The 7,048-nt window shown below is 41.9% G+C and overlaps 1 non-coding gene across 1 annotated transcript; it reads right to left on the bottom strand.

Moving 5' to 3' along the window:
• Positions 1-3,624: 3,624 nt before the first annotated feature.
• Positions 3,625-3,693, bottom strand: LOC148754735 (small nucleolar RNA SNORD2). Its single transcript, XR_016019900.1, has one exon. It is a non-coding gene; the product is annotated as a small nucleolar RNA SNORD2 (small nucleolar RNA).
• Between the last annotated feature and the right edge of the window lie 3,355 nt (positions 3,694-7,048).

Here is a 7,048-nt window from a genome sequence, read left to right as displayed (position 1 = left end):
GGAATCAGAACAGCTCCTGAATTTCCCAATAATTATTCCTACATTCACTCAATTCTTAGATTCCATCAATTGTGAGACACAACCAAAAAACTAAGAGAAACAAAAAAATATCAAAACTTTAAACATCTGCATCAATCGTAAGGTGCTTCTGATTCTATAAATATTAAAATGTGAGGGGGGAAATGAGAAAAATGAAGTAATTAAATGGATCCTAAATTAGGAAAGTACCTTGAAAAGTCCTTCAACTGACCCCATGCATTCAGGCCGGCCCCTATACTCCCACCCAAATCAAAGAAAGTCTGGATAATTTTAAAGATTAAGCTCTTTTCATTTTCAATGGTATTCCCTCAGTGGGAGAGAATTATAATTTGCCTCTGATATAAATAAGAGAAAGAAAACGTGCATGTAATTTGCATACTAAAAATTGGAATACTAATGAAGATAAATCACTCTCCTCAGTACAATGGCCTACTATTAAGATCCTGGCTTTTCTGTACTTTTAACTTGGCTTAGAGAAAAATAAAATTAAAAAAAAAAAAAACAGGGAAGAAAATTTCATTTAGGAAGTGTTCTGTCTTTGCACATTTTAGGCATAAATTTCAGTAGATGCACTTATCTTTTTTAAATATATTGTGCATACATACTAAATTGCTTACGCTTAAAACCAGCTCTTACAGGAGTTAGAAATTAGGATCTTCCCAATTACAGAGAAGAGTCTGCTTTAAGATTTAATAAATCATATACTGAAAACCCCAGACAATGGCAAAGCTCACGCTTTGGGACCAATAGGAACTAAGCTTGAAATTGTGTTCCACAACTTCCTTGCGTTTGCCATTTCTCCTCTGGGTTTCTGTTTCTTGACTTATAAAATGATGCAAATAATTCCCACATACTGAATTCAGGATTAAACGAGATCATGTGTGTGAAGCACTTTACAGAGTATTGGGCATTCTGTAGATTTTTAATCTATCCTATCCTCTCTGCCCCTTAAAAAAAAAAATTATAGACTTTCAAAGTAAATGTCCATTTTAAAGTGATTTACGTTGTTTTTAATTAGGCTGCTTTAGAGTGCACCTTTCATGGGAAATGAGGAAGAATTTGTTTTTACTTTACAAACAAATGGTGCTTATTTGATTCCAGGCACCGTATAGGGCATAAGAATGAATATAGAGAAAACCATGGCACAGTTCTATTTCATGAGGAGTTTGCCATCTAGTGGCAGAGAGTGGAGCTGAGCAAAAGCTTTGCCACACATGGTGACTCTGCTAAAGACAAATACACAGTGCAAGGACAGGCTGAGCCTGGGGGCGCCCTCAAAGCCGTGACCAACCATAGAGATGAGGGATCCATAGAGACAGCGGGACTGGTGCATGGTAAGTTGTTGATGAGTGGAATCAATGAAAGTTGGGCTCCATATTGAGGGGAATTCACTATCATCAGATCCATTAGCCAACGGACCCAGGGAGTAGATCACACATTCAATCTCCATATCTGCTAGAGAATCAAAAAGTCCAGAAATGGCTGGGCCCCTTTAAGTTTGTTCATCTGGAGATCTCTTCAAATCAACTTCCTTCCCTGCTGGCCTTTTTCTTCTGTCTCCAGATTCTCCTTCCTGCTGCACCTGTGTTTTCACTGTTTTCCGTGGCTCTCCCGTAGTATGGAGCTCCGATTTCTAATGCCTCTTCCCAAGACCATCCCCCCCCCCCCAGAAAAACCTTGGAAACTCCTATGGGATCTAAGTTTAGAAAAGCAATTTCTTTCTGGGAAGGTCCTCAGAGGGTTACACTAGACCAGTAGCTTACATTTTGGGACTTGATGACATCGCTACAGAGCCACAATGACCCCCTAATGTCATCGCAAAAGAGGGTCTAGGATCAAATTCAGGGTCCAGTGCAGAAAGAACATGAGCAGTGAGAGGAAAAGGGCCTGGGGTGTGCAGCCACTTAGTGACCGTAGAAGAGAGCACACATCTGGACATGAGGAGTTGGAGCCATTGGCTTCTGAAAGAAGGACAGGAAATCTAGAGATTAATACACCAAAGAGAACATTGGAAAGAACCCTCAGGAGATTTAGGGGGCCCTGACCTCCCTCTGAGCCACCTCGTTCTTGCTCTGACATTTCTCTGCCTGCTTTGATTTTTCTTTTCATGCCAAAGATTCCCATTTGGCACAGCAATGAGCAGACTCAGTGGCCTCAGACATTTTCCCACCTGATATTCACCCCAATGGAGGCTGATTTATGTATCAATCATCTTGGCCTAACAGGTGACGCTTTGTGACTTGGCTGTCCTTCACTGTCGGCAGGGGCCCTGAGTAAGACCTGGAACATTTCCTTCCTGCCTGCCTGGTGGCTCTGCACCTGTGATCCATAGTGCCAGCCTGCTCACCCCGTGACTTGCTGGCAGAGGCTGAAGCAGTGGATGGTTAGTGCTCACCCCCCAACAGCTGCACCTCTCCAGTCTCATCTCTAAGATGCAGAGGGAGGAAGGGAAGACACGGACAGCTCCAGTATCACATCCAATGGAAACAGGCACAAGGTGTTGAATTGAGCAGGGCCCTTGCTGGGGGACTTCTGTTCCAGAGCATCCCCAAGCTGTTGTCACCTTTGGATCTCATTTGACAAATGTTCTAAGACCAAATGACTTTGGGATAAACTCCTGACTGGACGCTCCTGTACGATGTAATGGGTGTGGGGCATTTTCAAGTCTAAGACCTCCCAGGAAAGTAATTTAAGATTAAATAAAAATAATTTAACTTAAATATAGGTGGAATTCCCAGGGCAAAACACATCTCTTCTGACTGCATGGATTTAAAAAATTGCGTTCACAAAAGCCAATACTGTCAAGCCCCAGTTTGCAAGCCCCAATTTGGCTTTCCTCTGGATTTTTGCAGGTAATGTAAATTGTCTGTAACACATTCCAAAGAGCGTCCCTCACCAGCACAAGCCAAAGAGCTTACACAGCACAATCTTAAAGTTCTGAGCCCACCTTCAGTCACTGGTACCTTCTCGTGACATGAATAACTTTATGTGTAAGATTAGAAGTTTGTCCTCTTTAGAGTCTAAAAATAATACTGTGAAGGCGTCTTATAAATTGACTCAGTTGCTCTTCAGTTCTTAAAATGCAAGAAAAGAAGTACATGTAAAGTGACGATTGTATCCTATAATGTTCTTATTCTAACCTAATCATTTTATTTCATTAACTGTAGTCTACTAATTGCAGGTGTCAGAAACAATAAGAACTAGCACTTATATGGGACTTACAATGTGCCCCTTACTGTTTTAAGAGCTTTTATGAACACATTTAATCCCCAAAACTATCTTAGGGTTGTCATTATGATTATCAGTCACCTTTTAAAGATGATGAAATGGCACAGAGAGGTTAAGTGGTTTGCCCAAGATCACACAGCTTGTCTAGTAAGAAGCTGAGTCTGGATTCCCACCCAGACAGTCTAGTCTTGGTGTCTGTGCTTTTTACCCACTATACTGCTATGTTTCTTTAAACATGTTACATGGGTGAAAAAGTTAAACTTTTTCAACAGGGTTGGGAAAACATTTTTCTTACTTTGTTAATTTGGGGGCTATTCAGAGAGTGTGTCCACAACTTTTTTTTTTTTCTTTTTTTTCAAGTGATCAGCAATGAGTATTCTCTTCATTTCAGGTCAGTCCAAAAATATGATTGCCATTATTTCACCACAACTTTTGATAATTATCTGATTGCTTTGTTGAAAAGGACTTTAGGGATCATCTAATTTAACCCCTCCCTGTTTTTTAACAAGGAGACTGAGGCTTGGAGTGATAAAGAGATTTCCTTGAAAACTAGGATTTGAGTCTTTTTTCCCCCAGTCATTGTGAAGAGATTCCCAAGAAACAGGCACCTGGATTGAGGTCCCAAACACCATTAATTAACCTGGGGTTAATCCTAAGCAATTCTCTTAGTTCTAAAATGAAAGGCTTAAAATAGATGTGTTCTTGGGTTTCTTTAGGTTGTGACTTCTGGGATTCTAAACTGAGAGACTTGCCCAGGGTCAAATAGTTTTGTAAACAAAGGAAAAAAGAAGAGAGGTGGGAAAGTCAAGTCTAACTTCTAAGAGGAGTTTGCAGGAGTGGGGCTATATCATCACTTGAATGGGAACACAATTCAAATATTTCTTCTGTCTGCTCTAGGGACTGCTCTGCGAGCAACAAAGGAAGAAATCAGGACCTCAGAACCTTCATCTAATCTTTGGGTGAGTTAAAGCAGGACCTAGAAGACATGGTCCCAAATTATGCAAAGGGAGTTTTGGAGCCAAGTAGGAGCTGGAATACTAGATTACTATACACGGTCAAATACAGAGGAATTCAGTTTCACTGGGGAACCTGAGGGTTGTGAGAAAGAACGCAGATGGCCAATAAGATGTAGGCATGACTAAAGAAATGTTAATAGCCTGTCACCTGTTCTTTTGTGTCTATGAAAAATAAATACCTTCCCCAAAACATAACCCCTCGCCCTCAAAAATAACTTCATTGAAGTCTGTTACACGAATGCCGTATAGGAGAAAGTTTTTGTGAATTTAAAAAAGAGAGGTCAAATTCCACATCTGGTTTAGAGGTGAGTAGCAAGTGAATAACAACAGGAGTGTGGGGACAGAGCCAGGAGTGCAATTTCCTGGCTCTTGCCCTCACCTGGAAAGGTGCTCCCTCGGGTAGTAAATGGCCATCAACTGTGGCTAGTTGGCCGTTAGCTGTAACCAGTGGGCCATTGGCCACTAATATAACTGCCGTGGCTACACTAGCAGAAAAATGGGTGTTAGCAAGAAAACAGTGGCTGAGCTAGCAAGCACGGATTGCAGTTAGCAAGGGGTTGGTTGGTTGGCAGAGAAGCAGATGGCAGATTGCAGATCCTGTGGCTCCTGCTTCCTGTGTCTCCAACCCAGCCACCAGCGAGAATATAGTGGTATGACTCCCCTATTTATGGCTCCGTGGGTGTTCCTTTTCGGCCTCACCATATCCTGTGTTCTTATGTAGGAAGCGGGACCAGAGACCCCGCCTGGCACCCTGCGTGACAAATGGCGCAGCGAGCAGGGTCTCCCACACGACAAGGAGGAAAACAGAGTGAAAACCTGTGAGTTTACTCGCAGCAGAAAGCCAAGCCTGAGTGACCTTGATATTTTCAAAAATCTAGGAGGACACTGAACCTCCCTCAGAATATTGGCATGACCCCAACATAACGTCACCTTATTCTCCAAGCACAGAGTGAATCCTAGGTGACATCTGGGTTACAATTGGAACAGTTAAATAGCAGAACAAGTTCTCCCCAATCTAGACCCATGTGGGGGAAATGTAATTACTTCTGAACCTCAACATTATTGACATTTGGAGCTGGATCATTGATTGTTGTGGGAGGCTGTCCTGTCCATTGTAGGAGGGTAAAGCAGCATCCTGGCCTCTACCCACTGGGTACCAAGCAAGGCCATATACCAAGTTGTGACAACTAAAAAATGTCTCCAGATATTGCCAACTATCCCCTGCAGGGCAAGTGGCCCCCAGTTGAGGACCACCGAAGAAGCAATCAGAAAGCCACCTAAACTCAGAGGGGAAGCACTAACGCATGCGCGCGCACACACACACACACACACACACACACACAATAGTCAAACTCAACACCTCATGCATCACTTTAAGGCACTTTACTCATGTTAATCAAGCTAGAAAAAAAACTGGAGATGATTTGAGATTCAGAGTTTTACACTGATTATTTTAACAAGTACTTTAACAAGTACCCTCCAGATGCCCATTGTTTCTTCAAATTTTATTTTTTTTCAATACCCATCATTTCTTCCTCCTAGGGCTGTCAGCTTTCTTCTCCAGTTAAAATTTAGCAGAAGAGTTATAATTTCCTTTTTTTTGCTTTATGCTTGTCAAAGTTTAATCAGCCTGATTACCAGATTGAAAATGAATGGCTGTAAAAATGCTAGTTTCTAAAAACAGGAGATCAATCAACACAATTGTGCACACCTGATAAAGGGTTCTAGCAGCAGGTTCCTCATTCCAGCAAACTGGTGGCCTTCAAGCCAGTTTTACTGCAAGATAGATTAACCCCCACCTTACCTGAAAAGTCTGTTAACTAATGCCTCCCTCCTTGAGTGAATCATAATAGCTAATTAAGTTAAGTGCCGTATCACACATTCTGAGCTCTCATAGATGAGGTGCTTCAGGGCAGAGTGTGGGAATCTCAAGTTAACAGAAGTGTTATACATCGAGTTATGTGCCCCCACACGTCATATATTGAAGTCCTAGCGCCCAGGATCTCAAAAAGGGACCTGATTTGAGAATTAGTTCAGATGAGGTCATACTGAAGTAGAATGGCCCCTAATCCAATATGATTAGTGTCCTTACAAAAAAGAGGAAATTTGGATAGAGATGTGTGTGCAGAGAGAACACCACATGAGGATGAGGTCAGAGATCAGGATGATAAGTCTACAAACCAAGGAACACCAAAGAGTGCTAGCAGACCCCCAGACGCTGGGAGAGAGGCCTGGAATAGATTCTCCCTCACAGCCTCAGATGGACCCACCCCTGCTGACACCTTGATCGCAGACTTCTGCCTTCCAGAATTATATGACAATCAACTTCTGTGGTATTTTTATACCACAGTCCTAACAAACTCACCAAAGAAGCGTATACATGCCTCTGCTCTAATTTACCCCTGTCTTGCCATGTCAAAGACGTGGGGCAAAGTGACTTTCTATCAGACTGACATGGCTACAATAATGTCTCCCACTGGACTCCAGCAAATGGTATCAGCACATATTCCAATACTCAATCATTAAACAGTCAGTCACATCAGAAACCAGAATCCTTAGGAACTCAAACACTTCCCAGAGGACTTCCAGGTCTCAGCCAAGACTGTTTATGCAGATAAGCTCCAAACCACTGGCCCTCACAGCTCTAAAACTGGTTTTCCTTTACTACTGCCTGTATTAAGGTTCACCAGAGAAACAGAAGCAATGGGATATATATACACATATATATATACATATATATACATGTGTGTATGTATATATATATA

Source organism: Rhinolophus sinicus, chromosome 17 (genome assembly GCF_057876585.1).
Source record: "Rhinolophus sinicus isolate RSI-liver-muscle chromosome 17, RSI-T2T, whole genome shotgun sequence".
Taxonomy (NCBI): domain Eukaryota; kingdom Metazoa; phylum Chordata; class Mammalia; order Chiroptera; family Rhinolophidae; genus Rhinolophus; species Rhinolophus sinicus.
The sequence above is the reverse complement of the archived record's forward strand: the minus strand, read 5'-3'. Positions and strand labels throughout refer to the sequence as shown.